At 47.1% G+C, this 17177-nt stretch overlaps 1 protein-coding gene across 1 annotated transcript in view; it reads right to left on the bottom strand.

Annotated features, from left to right (window-relative positions):
* Nucleotides 1–17177, bottom strand: part of ASAP1 (ArfGAP with SH3 domain, ankyrin repeat and PH domain 1) — a 326825-nt gene that overhangs the window by 187596 nt on the left and 122052 nt on the right. The window lies entirely within an intron of this gene.

Genomic DNA, 17177 nt, shown 5'->3' on the forward strand with positions numbered 1-17177 from the left:
ATTTTCCAGGTAAGAAAACTGGAGTGGGTAGCCATGCCCTCCCTTCAGGGAATCTTCTTGACCCAGGGGTTGAACCCGGGTCTCCTCAATTTTAAATAGCTTCTTTGAGCCACCAAGGATGCATGGAGGGCCAACATAAGCCAGGTTCTGGGGCTGTAATGGTGAGCTGGGACTCTCTCCTGGTTCCTAAGGAGCTTATATAGGCTACCTGGGTGGGTGGGTAATGAGTGAGACAAGTCGTTAAGATGCAGTGACCCTTTTTGTAACAGAAGCATGAACGGTGGTGGTGGTTTAGCTGCTAAGTCTTGTGAGATTCGTGTAAACCCATGGACTGTAGCCCTCCAGGCTCCTCTGTCCATGGGGTTCTCCAGGCAAGAATACTGGATTGGGTGGCCATTTCCTTCTCCAGGGGATCTTCCCAATCCAGGGATCGAACCTAGGTCTACCCGCATTGCAGGCAGATTCTTTACCAACTGAGCTATGAGGGAAGTCCAGAACACTAATGCAGGAACCAGTGATCAGTCCCTCCCTAGAGGGAAGGTTCTACAGAGGACTCCCCTGAGCTGGGCTTTACTGAAGAGTTGGAGGTGAATGGTAAGCCAAGGGGAGAGGGAAAGTTGCCTTACTGTTACCGGCTCTAAGCCAGGATGGTCACAAAACTTTCTAGAAGCCGACTCCTACAGAATTCTGTCCCTGGTCCAGACTGTTGTCCACTTAGAATTGTTTCATGTTCCTTCGGCGTAAGTGCAGTTATGCAAAGTCATGGCCCTGATGGAGGATTTCTTGCATCTCACTATTAAAACATTAGATGATTTAAAAAAAATAGCAAGCTCTGATCCTGTTGTTCTAAGACCACAGTTCAAACACTGCTACTGATTTTACTGTATGACTCTGGTATGTCACATAGCCTCTCTGTGCTTTCGGTTTTGCTACCTACAAAGCAGAGGTTTGACTATCTCACAAGAAGATTCCGTGATCAGAGACGAGGATGTTCGTAAATGGGTTTTTAATGCTAAGATACTATTGTTTTCATCAGTAATTCATATTTATGCAGCTCAGTCTGGAATTCTGTTGCTTAAAATACTTGGCAAGTACTAAAAAGTAAGAAAGGTGGCCCCGACTGGCAGCCCTGCACGATGACTGACGTTCAGCGAACAACACACTCATTTCTAGGCTTGCAGGCTATAGAATTGCTCCGTCTTCCCCAAAGTTTGCTCCCACCAGACTGCACACAAACACCTGGAGATCTTATTAAAATCCAAACTCTGATTCACTAGGTCTAGAGCGGAGACTTGGGTTCAGCGTTTCTAAGAAGCTCCCCAGTGATGTTGATGCTGCTGGCCCCCAGATGCTTTAAAAATCAATGTGTGGCTGCCCCACTGGCTAAGAGTGGATTCAGTCTCCCAGCTGAAGTAGCTCTTTAATTGCTAGCTCTTTCCCAACTCTGAACACCCATTCCTGTTATCATTCAGTCGCTAAGTTGCTTCTGACTCTCTGCAAGCCCATGGGCTGCAGCACGCCAGGCTTCCCTGTCCTTCACAATCTCCTGGAGTGGCTCAAAGTCATGTCCATTGAGTTAGTGATGCCACCCAACCATCTCATCCTCTGTGTTTCCCTTTCTCCTGTTGCCTTCAATCTTTCCCAGCATCACTCTTTTCCAATGAGTCGGCTCTTGGCATCAGGTGGCCAAAGTACCAATTCCTACGCTCCAGTAAACCATCATTTCCTGAAACCAAACGGCCTCATGACACAGTAAATCACCCTCCAGTCAGAGTGGTGACAAGACGTCCGATTCAGCAGCAGCACAAGGTCCAATTCTGACAGCAGAGCCTGAAGTGGTAAGGACCCCACCCCCAGCCCGGCACAGTCAGCCATGGAGCTGGGAGCCTTTCCAAGTCAGCTCTGCACTCCGCTACCTCAGAGGTCACCTCCTGACCACCACTCACCACTGGGTCACTTTCTCTGGATGAGTTTTCTTCTTGGTAGAGGAGCATGTAGCTCCTGACACTATGAACACCCCGGGATGATAAATGCCCCACATCTCCCCTCACCTGGCACAGGGATAGGTGCTCCAACACCTGTGCAGTAAGTGAAGGGAGCATTTAGTGGAAACGTACCACATCTGTGCCTTGAGCGCCCAGGGGCTGAGGAGGGCACAGGAGACAGCTTCGCCCACCCACCCCTGAGGTTGGAACTCCTGAGGAAGTGCCAGGTGCCCTGCTGATCACGCTGCCTGTCACCATCTCACATCTCAAGCCTCATGAAAACCACACGAAGCACGTATGAACACCCACATGCTGCAGGTGAGGAAACAGGAGAAGCACAACACGAGATGCAATCCACAGAAAGAAATGCTGTGCTAGTCTGTCTATTCTTTCCTCATCTTAGGATGTGCGTGCATGCTCAGAGTTCAACGCTTTGCAACCCCATGGACTGTAGCCCGCCAGGCTCCTCTGTCCATGGAATTCTCCAGGCAAGAACTCTGGAGTGGGTTGCCATGCCCTCCTCCAGGGGATCTTCCCAACCCGGAGATTGAACCCAAGTGTCTTAAGTCTCCTGCATCCTGCATTGGCAGGCAGATACACCACGGGTACCACCTGGGAAGCCCCCAACTACAGAAGGTATTTCCATCTAACAACCAAAATCCAACGGCCTACTGCCCACTGCAAGAGTTCTATGAACTGGAACTAGCGCCCAGAAAGGCAGCACCATTTCTCCTGGGGCCTCTGTCATCTCCTTGACCCACCTGGGCATCCCTCGCATACAGAGAAACATGCAGGAGCTGGCAGAGCTGGGTTTGCATCCCAAGCCCACACTGGGTGGTGATGCTAACCCCTTCTGCACCTCCACCAGGGGGTAGCAACTGCAGCTTCCCGCGAGGATGAAAGGAAGGCACGAGACAGTGTTTGCAGTGAGTTAAATGTGTTTAAAGGCGCTGTGGACGTCCACAAATCTAACCTCTCTTCTCCGGTACGAGGGCCGCCTTCTTGCTGCTTCAGGGGGAACAGCGTTAAGAGTTACATGTCCTACTTGGCTAATGAGAAGAGAATTACTTGAACATGACTCAAGTCAGCAAAAGGCCAACTCCAGCAGCCAATGAAAGTCACAGTCCAATTACCGAGGCAAGTTACAAGTGACTCTCTGATTTAACTTGGAGGAGAATGGAAGCCATTAAAAAGATGATGAGATGCCTTCTTTGTAAAATTAACATATCTGGAAGTTAAAAAGCTGATCAAGTCCAATTTAAAGGCATGTGGACAGGGCCTAGCATATAACAGAGAGGGGAATATTAAAAATGTCCGAAATTTTCTCCCAGATGGATTTAAAGTCCTGAAGGTAACTTTTTTTTTTGGCAAATACTGTACCACAATGATTACCCAAGAAGGACTGTGGATAAAACAGTGGCTCCCAAATCCGAGAGAACTGAGTTCTGTCTGATTATGTTCTGGCACACACTAGATGTGTGACACTGGACAAGATACACAAAAGTCCTTAGCCTCACCTTCCTCAGCTAGAATAAGTAAATAAACAAAATAACAATAATTTGCCCTGTAGCCACTGAGAGATTAAAGTGAGATAAGGTATACAAAGGGCTTCCTAGGTGGCTCAGTCGTAAAGAATCCACCTGCAGGACATGCAGGTTCTATCCCTTGGAGTAGAAAATGGCAACCCATTCTAACATTCTTGCCTGGGAAATCCCATGGAGAGAGGAGCCTGGGAGTCCATGTGGTCACAAAAGAGCCGGACACAGCTGAGTAACTAACAACAGCAAAGGTATACAAAGCATCTGGCAAAAAGCAAGTACACCATGGACGCAGCTGTCAGTTACTGTGACTGGTCCCTGGGAGCAGAAAGGCTTTCCTAACAAACTGTGAGCTGGTGGACGCACATGAGGTGGGCTTGATGCTGGGCTATCATTCGTGCTGCCACTGGTTTCAGAAGGTTCCTAAAAATATCCTGAAGCTGTGACACAAGAAGAATTTTCCTTAAAAATTTTAAATCAGCCCTTAACTAGGTGTCATGGAGATTTCAGGAACATTTTGGACCAAGTCCCAGCTGTGCTACGTTTCAAAGTTAAATATATTGAGTTTAAGAACCAGGCTCTATCAAATAGAAATAAAAGAAAAAAAGATTCTTTTCCCCTCCTGTCCCAATTCACCTCCCAAAGTCCTTCCTCTTAGTTCCCCAAACACCACCAATGCTCTGCTGGGGGCTTCCGGGGCGGGGGGCTCAGCGGGGAAGAATCCGCCTGCCAGTGCAGGAGACTCGAGTTTGATCCCTGATCTGGGAAGATCGCACATGCCTCGGAGCAACGAAGCCTGTGCACCAGAACAGTTGAGCTCGGGCTCCAAGAGAAGAGAAGACACCGTGGTGAGAAGCCAGAACACTGCAGCTGGAGAGTTGCCACTACTCCCTGAAACTAGGGAAAAGTCCGCACAGCAACGAAGACCCAGCATGACCAAAAATAAATAAATAAATATTATTTTTTAAAAGACACTGCTGGATTCTCCTGGAATGAGTAACAGGGCCCCCTGCTGACCTCGCAATCCCAGCCCAGAGGAGTTCCCTGCGGTGGGGCGGGGTGGGGGTGGGGGTGGGGCTCTCCTTTCTCCTCAGAAGGATCTTCACAACCCGGGGATGCCAGATGAAAAAGGTTTTGCACCTGGATGCTCCTCTGCTTGAAAACCAGGTGTCTTTGTTCACAAGAGGCACCCTAGCCTCGCTCAACACCGTGTCATTCTCATGCTCCCTCCAGGGCGAAATTCTAGCACGAATCCTCTGCATTATTTACACTTGGTATTTCCACCCTCACTTTCCTCTTTTTTCCTTCTGCCAAGTCCTTGTTGTCACTCTAGCTGAGCAGAAGCTAGACTGATCACATCCTGCACTGCATTTCCTTGTCCTGGCCTCATATATTAACCACCTGCCGTTCTAGGATCCCATATCTAGGACGGATTCAAGGCTCTGTACCAGCAAGTCCAGTCATCCTTCCTTTTTAACCTTTCATTGTAATCAGTCATGTGTCTCTTACGAGCACAAGAGTGACCATGCAAATACTTAAAAAAAAAAAAAAATTGAGCTAGCTTCCAAAGCTAGCAACAACTTGCTCCCACATATGCTCTATCTGCTCCTCTGCTTCGGGTCCTTGTGACTAAGGCTGGAGCCTCCTCCCAGCCCGGGGTCTTATTTAGTCTCCACAGTCACACAGCTTTGCAGGTTAAGTGACAGGGTTCAGGGAGGGTGAGAGAGACACCTTTCTCAGGGAGAAGATAGAGCTCAGATCCATCTTCTAGAAGGGTGGAAGCAGGAGTCTTTCTTCGGAGATTTCTCCAGGGTAATGACTCGAGGGCAGCTGGTGGTAAACAGGTGTGTGCTGGCTGGATTACGGTTTGGGCAAATGCAGTGAAGGTACAGGACAGCAATAATCTAGTGTCAACACAGTCACCACTTACTGAGCATCAACTACGTCACAGGCACGGTACTGGCTTTCTTCACATCTACTGTCTTTTAGAGTCTGCGTTCACATTAGCTAAGTATCCTAGTGCATGATCAGTCGTGTCTGACTCTTTGCGACCGCATGGACTGTAGCCCACCAGGCTTCTCTGTCCATGGGATTCTCCAGGCAAGAATACTGGAGTGGGTTGCCACGCCCTCCTCCAGGGGATCTTCCTGAACCAGGGATCAAACCCCATGACTCTGGTGTCTCCTGCACTGGGAGGAGCATTCTTTACCACTAGTGCCATAGGGGAAGCCCAATTAATTAAATATCACTGTCCCTATTTCACCCAAGAAAAACCTGCCTAGCGGACATGTGGCAGAGGTGGGATTCCAGCCAGTCTGACTCCCAAACCTGGGCTATCTGTGACAGAAATGCAGTGGGACGACCTCTCAGTCAAGAAAGACTGAGAAAAGCCCAGGGGTCCGCCACTCCCTGCCACCCATCAAATGGCTTCAGAAACAGGAATCCAGGATCTAAGTTCATTGCTCTCAGAAATGAAGAAATAAAAAAAAGAAAAAGAAATGAAGAAATCACAGAGTGAAAATGAAAGAGAAAGGCAGAGCTAGAGGATAACATTCACACTTCTTTACAGAAGAGCCCATAGTCTTAAAAGAAGGTAACACCCAAGACCAGCCTTGATTTATCCACCTGTCACACACTGCAGTCTACTCAGCTCAAAGCGAGTGAGAGGAACACTGGCAAAGAGACACATTCCTGCAGTTAAACTGGGGGGACAGCTGTTAGCCCCCCAAATCACCTGACTGGGAGCTAAAACACCTGGGTTTTAGCCCCAGTTCTATCTGGGAGTTCAAGCAAGTCATATTTCTTCTCTGGGTGTCACATATTCACAGCTAAACCATGCGTGTGGGGGCAGGGGGTGGGATGCACTGGACTTCAAGGATTCATTCCACTCTAACATTCTTGGATTCTGGGATTCTAAATAAGTGACAAAGACCTAGTTGATCAGTATGTCTACTGCACAGGCAACCCGACGCTTTAGCTTAAGGATGGAGAGACCAAGAGAAGGGCAGGGAATCTGTAAACATGGCTGCATCCATGAAGATGCTTCCATCAATAGGAAGCCTATGAGCATCTTTCCAACATGATGTAGAACCCAGATGAAATCCCATGATAACAGGTAGGCAGGACAAGCCCCCGGTTCAGGAGCCAAACATCATTTTTGTGCCCAGAAGGAAGTCATGGATTAAATATTGCTTGGGGCTCTCTCTCTCCAGCCCTGTCCACCCCCTTTTGCATTCCTGGTCAGGCCACCAACAGCTCTTGCTGGGTCATCACTAGCAGTCTATAAATATTTGTTACCCTTCATTTTCTTTTCTCCAGTGGCTCACTGGGAAGTAAAGGATCTTCCTACAATGCAGGAGAGGCAAAAGATGTGGGTTTGACCCCTGAGTTGGGAAGATCTCCTGGAGGAGGAAATGGCAACCCATTCCAGTATTTCTTGCCTGAAAAATCCCATGGCCGGAGGAGCCTGGAGGACTAGAGTCCAAAGAGTCACAAAGAGTTGAACATGGCTGAGTGGATGTGATGATGACCCTTCATTTAGGCCTGCCTTCTCCAATCCACTCCCTACACTGTGGTAGGAGTGGTCCTTCTAAAAGGCAGAGAGAGCACGCCAATGCCCTGCTGCAAGCCCAGAGCCTTTCTGTTGCTCTCGGGACAAACCCCTGCTGTCTTCCCAGGCCCATTACCACCCTCTCTCCCATCAAGCTCCAGCTGTAACAGGTGTGATTTTTCAAAAGCCACTGCCTTCCACCTCTACACTTCAGGTCCCAGCTGAGGGGTCGCTTCTCTGGAAAACCTCCTGTGACCCTCTGTGGACCAGGTGGGTCCTGCCCTGGACTCCAGACCACCTGCCTGCTCCCCATCATGGCACTGACAGCATTTCACTGTGAATTCCTGTTTACTCACTCGCACCCCACCCCCACCAGACTATCGGTGTTAAGGGGGCAGAAACCACAACTGGCTTGCAGTCAGCACCTAGCAGAGTGCCTGACACATAGTGTGAACTTTAGAAACACACACACAGAAACCTGTTGATGAAATGAAGGGTCTCGTAATGGTGAGCTGTGGAAGGTGGAGAACGAGGGCAGGCTAAATGGAGAGGAGAGGCTGAAAGGGGGGTGGGGGTCGGCCGGGAGCCCAGGAGCGGATGTCTGTGCCTCTGCACGTCTGCCAGAGGCTGGATGAGATCACGAGCCAGGGCAGCGGCAGCAGCAGAGGCTGTGATCCGTGCAAGGGCAAGCCGTGCGCTGTGCTCTGTGCAGATGTGCCCAGGCTGCTCTCCGTGCAGCCCAGGGACGCTGTCAGTTATATTTCCGGCGTTCAGACGTGCCAGCAGTGAGAACGTTGTTTCAGGGCTGCACGTCTGTGTGGAGGTCTGAGGATGCAAGAGTGGGTCACAAAATAAGCTCAGCCATGCTAGTCACAGGACAGCAGGAGCAAACATGTCTGCTGCCCTCTCTGCTGTGTGCCAGCTCTGCCGACATGACAGCCCCCTCCCTCTCCTTTTTAAAAGATGCCGACCCAGACAGGACATGGCTAGGAAACAATTGCTGCATGGGGTTTGGCTACTATACTATTTACAGAGACACTGCGGGCACTCCCAGAATTGTGACAAGACAGAAAGGCAGACGGAATGTGGCACTTCAAGAGTGAGGCGAAAATGCAAAATGACTCAGGATTTAAAGAGATAGTAATCCAGAAGCTGGAAACTGGGGGAACTTCCCAGAGCTGAGCTAAAGAAGTTCAAGATGGGCAGGAACAATTGCAGCGGCAGTGACAGAGTTCAGAGGAGAACAAGCTCCTATTTTAAAAACACATTTAGAAACATTATATTTCTAGACCAGAAATGATGCGCTTCAAAGAAACAAACAGTAGAAAGAGCTTTCATACAAATCTTTGCTGGTGGAACAGAAAACCACCAAAAGACAGGGTGTATTGGGAAACGGGCCACATAAGCAGGAGGTGGAAGTTAATTAGAGGAGGAGTCAGGCAGTCCCTTGAAAAACAATGTAACCAAAACAAAGAATGAAAAACAGACAAGCACATACAGTATCTTGGCCAAATAAAGAGAGAATTCACACACACACACACACACACACACACACACACACACACACACACACACACACACGTCAATACAGAAGGGCTACAAGTTCTAAACAACTCACACACACACATGTCAATACATAATGGCCACCAAGTTCTAAAGAATTCACACACACACACACACACACACACACACACACACACACACACACCCCAATACAGAAGGGCTACAAATTCCCAGAAAAATCTGTGATCAGACCCTGCAAACAGGCAAACAACAGATGTGGCTTTGGCCTTAAATTAATTGTGGGAATTGAAAATCAAGCCAAATTAGGACATCTAAGTAAATTCACCCCATTGTAGGTTTCTCCTTTTAAAGGAAAGGATAAATTTTTCACATTACTTCCTAATCTTAATAATAACTTTTGGTCTAATTTTTAGAAGTAGCTGGTATGACCACACTGCAGAAGTGCTGTTTTAGCAGCACCTGAGGATCACCTGGAGCTTTGAACTCCTGCCACCTAGCACCCTCCCCTGGAGGTTCAGATTTAATTGGCCTGGGGTGTGGCCTGGGATGTTTAATAGTTCCCAGCACTATTACATGAGAACCACTGTCATAGTATTTCCCAGATTCACATGGCAGGTTCTCAATTTCTGGAACAGATAATCAAGTGGAAGGGATTCAAACTCAACTATTCTATCACAAAGTCTCCTAATTCCTAAAAAGAAAATGTCTTTTCCTGTTTTACTATTCCCTTTTTCAACAACTGGATTCCTAAAATCAAAGCCCACCACTGGGTCAGCTCCTTTGGCCACGAAAGGGACAAGGAGACAACGTCCAGTCCTTTATGCCCTGGATGGTCCAGGTTTCAGCAGGAGAGCATCTCTCAGAAAGTGAGGTTTCATCTCTAAGAAGGGGGCTGCCTGCACTTAAGGGTCGGCAGGGGCCCTCCCTCCTTGCCGTCCTATGTCTAGAAAGCACGTCGTACTATCACTAAATCAAAACCCTGTCTGACAAATCTATAACGGGGCTTCTAAGTGGAGAAATTCATTCCCTGTGATGCATCTAAGGAGATGATGCCAAAAAGCCCATTAGTTCAGATGAGGGAACCAGATGAGGGAACCAGCAAAAGTACAGGACGTGACAAGAAAGAAACATTTACATCTCACCCATACCCTCCTAATGATAAGTGGCTCAAGTAATTAATGAAGCTACCTTACTGCACCTCCTATAACTGGAGTGACACGTACCAATGCCGGCTCTTGGAGAAAATCACAGTCTTTCAATACATATACCAAGCATGGCACCTTCCTTTATTCCACAAACAGAACAGTGTGTTCTGCACAGCCATGGAAATTCCAGTGTGACTTTAAGCCACATACCTTGCTGCTCCTTCCCTATTAGCTAAGTAGCATTTTATACACACTTCCATTATTAAATAGAAATGAATGATGAGCTGTCTTTTAGAACTGATTCTCTAAGAAAGCAAGGACTTCTTTCTGTTGTGTTCACTGCTATAGCTTGAGCTCCTATACAAGTGACCAGAGCATAGTTGGCACTCGATAGAGAGTTGCTGGATGAAGGAAAAAGCATTTGCTATACTGAGTGGTCACTGAGATTGATGTGAGTCACCGCTCCCCCCCCCCCCCAACTCCAGGGCAGGAGCAGCTTACAGTGTTTTTTCTTTGCTGTTTCTTTCTTTGATTGAATTGATATTACATGTCCATTATGAAAAAATCACCTTTAAACTCCAGCATCCAGAGATAACGAACACACAACTTTTAGTGCATCTTTCCGAAGTTTTCTTTTTAGATAAAATGGAAAGATCCCTCCTTCCTGTATTGTTTTATAACCTGCTATTTTCCACTTACTATCTCATGACTATTTTCCCATATCAATAGGTGTGCATATGTACTGCTGTTTATTGTATTCCATTGATGTTGTGTTTGTGTGTGTGTGTGTGTGTGCATGCGCACGTTCAGTTGTGTCTGATTCTTTGTGACCCCACGGACTGCAGCCTACCAGGCTCCTCTGTCTACGGAATTTTCCAGGCAAGAAATACCGGACGGGTTGCCATTTCCTTCTCCAGGGGATCTTCCCGACCCAGGGATCAAACCCGCATCTCTGGTGTCTCCTGCACTAGCAGTCGGACTCTTTGCCACTTGCGTCACCTGGGGAGCTCATTCCATTGACAGATTTCACTAAAGCTGACACGTACAAGTCTCTGTTTTTGCCATTCTAAACAAAGCCTGCATACAGGATAAAACTGACCAAGCAGGATGTCTGGGTCAGAGATGCAAGAAGATGTCCATGAAGGCAGAGGTTACCCCAACACCCAGAGTCTGTTTCTAGTAAGTATTCAAATACTGACTGATTACTCTCCAAGCTCCAGGAGTTGACATTCCAAAAGGAGAGAAAGGCATATAAACAAACAGGCCGGCCACAGCGGTCTAACGTGATGTATGACGTGCATGCACACACAAACTGACGCAGTCACCAAAGATGTGAAAAACCACGTACACCTTTGCACTTTAACCAGTTCGAAGACCCTGTACCAACCTGATTTAAGAAAATTCTCTCAATTTTGGAGGAAAATTCTCTAAATGATGGAAGTCAACCAGGGCTGCTACAAATGTATAGTTTCAAGAGGGGGTGGGGTGGGATGTGTGTCTGTGTGTTGGGGGTGGGCAGGAGAGGGCTCACTTTCCCCAGACACAGGACATGTACCACTATGAACAGCCATCTCCCTGCTGAAAGAGAAATGCTGAAAAATGAACAGACAGCAATCCCAAACAAATAAAAACGCTGGCTTTAAGACCAACACTGCCAGCTGTTCTTCACGCAAACAGGAAGAGCAGATCGGGAGGGTAGGCCTCTACCGGGCACTGAAAAGAACAACCGACTTCTTTATCCAGATCCGCTGCCATCTGCCGCGGAGACCAGACCCGCGGCCACAGGAAGAAGCCGGGAGACGGCAGCCAAGCCCGGAGACAGACACCACCTGGGAGGTGGGGGCGGGGGTCTGAGGCCTCCTCTCTTCATTCAGCGATGGGTCTCGGGAGAAAACAGGGCTTGGGTCCCGGCGCTAGGAAGCGCTGAGTCACTGGAGGACATGCATCACTGTTCCTTTATCTTCAGGGGCAAACACATCAGAGGGGAGAAAACTAGGAAGAAATAAGGGGCCAGACACAACTGCACTGAAACTTCTCAGAGGCCGGAGGCCACGGCGTCTTCAGCTTTGTTGCTTCCACAACACTGAGCGAAGTTAAGGTGTTAAGTTGCTCAGTCGTGTCCAACTCTTTGTGACCTTATGCGCTGTAGCCCGCCAGGTTCCTCTGTCCATGGGATTCTCCAGGTAAGAACGCTGAAGTGGGTAGCCAGTCCCTTCTCCAGGGGATCTTCACGACCCAGGGATGCAACCTGGGTCTCCTGCATCCCAGGCAGATTCTCTACCATCTGAGCCGCCAGGGAAAGCCACTGAGAAACCGAGTATGCACTTAAAACACTTCCACCGAATTGAAGTGAAAAGGTGACAAGCAACTTAAGTCACCAAGGAAACAAAGGAAGAGTATTTGGGTTAAAAAGAGAAGAATCCATACATAATGCAAAAGGAAGATCCCAAAGACACCTAATACGCTGGTGCCAGTGTCAGACTCCGACTGAGTCAGAAGCTGCGGGTCAGTATCCCGGCTTCAGCTCACTCACCAGCAGAATGACCCGGGGCGCTGACGTCTCTTAGCTGGTTTTACAGCACATCTGGCTCCTGGGGTTGCTGTAGGCCTGAGATTCTCAAAGTATGGGCTAAAGCAAAACTAAACATGTTTGCTGGTTGCAAATCAACTGCATTTCAATAAAATACATTAAAAAAAGAGAGAGAGAGAAGGTAAGCTCATCGGGCACACTGTTGGCCTGTTTTTCCTTGTTCTACCCACAGTAATAGTCCTGCCACATTGTAGGCACTTCACGACGATGGAGTCAGTCACTCCTTCTTATAATGAACCAATTAACTAACCATCCCCATTGTGTAAGTGAGAAACTAAAGCCCAGACAAATTACACTAGCTTTAAGTCACAACTAGCATGTGAGCCTTGAGTGACATCAAGACTCCACTGTGTAAACGGACTTCATTGTGAGCTGTTTCAGAGGTCCCCACGTCACCCTAAGAGAGGAAACATGGGGGTCAGTGCTGAGAACTCCGTATACAATCGCTCCCCCCGTAGCTATTCCAAAGCACTTTACTGGCTATTTGAGCTCCTCATACTTACGTGGGTCTCCTCCATCTATTCATCATTTCGTCCAGATGACATTCCTGCAAGGCCCTATGCCTACAGCACTAACGCTGCCAGGGGAAGCCGTGACTTGTCATGATTAAGCAGGACTCTGAGGGCAGCAGAACCTGGTGCCAAGATCCACTCAGCCACCTAGGGACTGACTACGAGAACACCAACGAGGTTAACCTGGTTAAGTCTGAGGTGTCTGACCTGAAGAACACCAATAACACCAACCTTACGGGGACTTCGGGAGGACTCAGAATTAGGTATAGAAACTGCAGGGAGTCTAGCAAGCAGCAATCACTTGCTATGTGTTAACTTTCTTTGTTTCCTTTAAGCTTTTATTGTAAGTATTATTTAGCAAGTCATTCACTCACTCAGAGGTCTGTTGACTTCTACTAATGCAAGTCACTATAAATCCTCAGTGACTCCTTTCGACCAGTCATTTGGTTAATGGCTTTTTTTTTAATGCTCTCTCCCCACATTGACAATCCCTTTAGCTTTTGATAAATCTTTTTTTCTTTTTTCAGCCACAGAATCAATTCTGAAGTAAAGAGAAAACCATATCCATTGTCATTAGCACAAAGTCCCCAAGGATTCACGTGATCAATTGGTCAAAGGGCTGAGCTGAGCTGGTCCTTCATCTCCTCTTTCTGCATGTGAGACCAGGGGATGGTGGCCAGGAGTAACCTCAGGGTATGAGGAAGAGCAAACCCAGCTCTTGGCACAAGATTAAACTAGCAGATGTAAGAATGAAGGGAGGAGGCTGGGAATCTAGTTCCTCCTTATACTTAGGGTACACTTTGGAAGTAAATCTGCAGGCACTCACAATGTACCAAGCATTTAGATTAACACTTAGTTCTATTTTTCACCTCTGTGTTTTATCTCTACAGTACTTTTTCTCCAATTAAAAATGTAATTCTTTCAGGGCAGAGACCACTGAGCCAAACAACAGGAGAAACAGGGAATTCACTACACCTAGCCTCCCTTGTCCAGAGCCTCTGCCTGAGATGCCCCCACGGCCTTGGGCTCTGAGGTCCGGCCAGCTCTTCTCATGCTGACTACTTCTCACACCACGGTTGTAGCTCAAAGGTCATTTCCTCGGAGCATCCCTGGGTGATCCTATTAATCCCACACCTACTCCCTATCAAAGTCACCTGACTTGCTTTCTTTAAGGCTGTGATCACCACTGAACTTATCTTTACACCTGTTTGCTTCGTCTGCCTGCCCATAAAACATACTGAGAAGACAGGGCTTTTGCTGGTGTTTTCCCACTGCTCTAGTCCCCAGCACCTAGGACAGTTACTATCACGTATCAGTAACTGCTTGCCTGCTTCCCTGCTGGCTCAGACGGTAAAGAATGTGCCTGCAATGTGGGAGACCGGGGTTCAATCCCTTTGTTGGGAAGATCCCCTGGAGAAGAGAATGGCTACCCACTCCACAATTCTTGCCTGGGAAATCCAAATCCCATTGACAGAGGAGCTTGGTGGGCTACAGTCCGGGGTCACAAAGAGTCAAATACAACTGAGCGACTAACGCTCACTCGGGAAGTGCTTAATTTCACATTCCTTGAATAAACAAAGATAATGAATATGCTCAAGAAAAAGTATTTAATTGAAGGTCACAAATTTTATCTGATCCCTTGACAAAAAGTAGACAGTCCCCAAATGGGGGCTGTTGACCAATGGCATGTACAACCCACAGCAATGGTCCAGCAGACTCAGGTATAAGCCACGCCAAATAGACCAGGGATGTCTGCTCCTGCCTTCAGTGGTTCAAAGGGGCCTAGAAGTCCTGTGCAAACTCACAAAAGTCTTATCTGTCACCTGACTCTGTTTTTCTTACTTTCTTTTTCTCCTCAGTACCCAGCTTTCTCTCCAGGAGAAAGAAATACATATACATATGTGTGGGCTTCCCAGGCGGCACCAGTTGTAAAGATCCTGCCTGCCAAGTCAGAAGACGTAGGAGATGAGAGTTGGATCCCTGGAGGACAGAATGGCAACCCACTCCAGTATTCTTGCTTGGAGAATCCCATGGACAGAGGAGCCTGGCCGGCTACAGTCCGTAGAGTCACAAAGAGTTGGACACAGCTGAAGCGACTTAGCACGCATGCACACATACACAAGTGTACAGTGTTTGACAACTTAAAAGTTTCCCTCTCATTTTTAATCTTTTTTTAAAAAGTTAATTAATTGGCTGTACTGAGTCAAATTGGCTGCACTAGCCCAAAGTCACAAAGGAGTTAAGTGGGGAAGACGGACATGGAACCTGGTGCTTCTGGTTCCAAAATGCTTACTTCTTTTACTAGAGTAAGCTGCCATTCCAAATACAGAAAGCGGATTTTTCAACATCAATATTCAAATACAATTGAGAGAAATAACATTTGCACAGCTTCAGTGAGTAGCTTCCTCTCTCAAAAGTTGTCTCCGTTTCCTGACAGAATTAATTTAGGAAATGTTCACATTTTACATCCATAACTCAATTTGCTCCTGGCAATACGGTCTTGAATTTATATAACACTATCATAAGTTCCATTAATAATTACAGAAATATTTTATACACATATAAAATACCCGGATTTTATATACATATAAAACTACTCATCTTAATGATAAGTTTTATAAGTCATAGCTTCAAAATTCTACTGTGAACTGAAAATATATTCCACAAGGTAAGATTTTCCCAGTTGCCCAATTCAAAATGTAAGATATTAGAGTATATTCTCCAACTGGATTATGAAAAATAGATTCTCAAGTCCATTCTGAATTCAAAAATAACCTAGTCCATGTTACGATCAAAATGAGAAGCGTGAATATAGGCAAACCCAAAGCATGAAATGAACTAGCCAATAAATAAAATGTAAATCAAACAGGCTAAAATCAAGCTGTATATTTATTATGCTGTATGTGTCTGCCCATAAAAATAATTCCACCCTTCAGTGTAAGATACAAGTATTCTTTTAAAATTATCATAGGACATTAAGCAAGAAATTCATTGAGTGAAAGATCTTTCAATAAAACAAAGCTACATAGTCAAGTTTATTTGTGAACATTAGCATCAGGGAAGAAAGAAAACCCCAAACATGGATAATTCAGAAGTCCTTTTTGGAATCTTTTCAGCAACAGATTTAGTTTTTTCAACATGCACCGTTTTTTGACAGTGTGCTAAAGCTCTGGGATTATCCAGTCTAGGAGTGACCACTGTTTAATAAACACAGGACTTCTTTGGGGTATGGTCCTTACTTTGAAGAAGTTCAGTCTTGAGTGGGTAGAGTGGGAGGCAGAGAGAGAGACAGGTATGATTTCAGCAGAATACACCCTGATTCACAGGTATAGGGGCGCCAGGAATGAGAGGGCAGTGTCAGCCCAGCCCACTTCAACAGAGGCGGGTGGGGTGGCCAGGAAGCATGAGGGGTCGACCCCCGGCCTGGCGCCTCATAGTCAGGATACCTGATCGGCAGCAAGGGCGAAAGGGCTGGCGGGAATGCACACACCCTGGCGAAGCACAGGTGTGTGTACCCGCTCCTGGGGATGAGGGGACAGGCGCAGGTCTGGGGCGGGACAGGGCTCAGCCAGGAGGGCCTCAGGGCTGCGCTCTCACCACGTGAGCCCTGAGGGGCTGCTCTATGTGGACAGGGCCAAGGTCAGGAAGACGGACACCGGCAGACACCTCACTGACGACTTGGAGAAAGTGGGAAAACTCAAGCCAAACCGACTTTGGCTCTAAAGGAAAGAAAAAAAGAAATTGAAGTCGGTCAGTCGTGTCCGACTCTTTAAGAACAGATTTATGCTCAGCTGCTCAGTTGTGTCTGACTCTTTGCAACCCTATGGACTGTAACCCGCCTGACTCCTCTGTCCATGGGATTTTTCAGGCAAGAATACTGGAGTAGGTTGCCATCTCCTCCTCCAGGGGATCTGCACAACCCAGGGACCAAACCTGCGTCTCCTGTGTCTCCTGCATGGCACGTGGACTCTTTACCACTGCACCACCTGGAAAGCCCACATAAGAACAGATTCAGGTTTCTTCAAAAGTAGACTTTTCAGGCCAGTGAATCTGAGGCTGAACTACCCCATGGATGCATGGCCAAGTCCACAAAAATAGAAGATGTGACCAACCTCAACTGCCCAGTTACCATGGTGGAGGCTCCCAATTCTACCACCTACCAGCTATAATGACCCTTTAATTTCTTTGCCTGATTCCTCATCTGCAAAATAAGGATAATGTCATCTGCCATCATGGGGTTTTCTAGAAGGGAATGTGGGAATGGTTAAATGATAGAATAAATATGAAAGGACCTTACAAATGAAAGAAATAACTTATTGCAGGCTCAGCTGAG

The sequence above is a fragment of the Muntiacus reevesi genome, chromosome 12 (genome assembly GCF_963930625.1).
Source record: "Muntiacus reevesi chromosome 12, mMunRee1.1, whole genome shotgun sequence".
Lineage (NCBI taxonomy): Eukaryota > Metazoa > Chordata > Mammalia > Artiodactyla > Cervidae > Muntiacus > Muntiacus reevesi.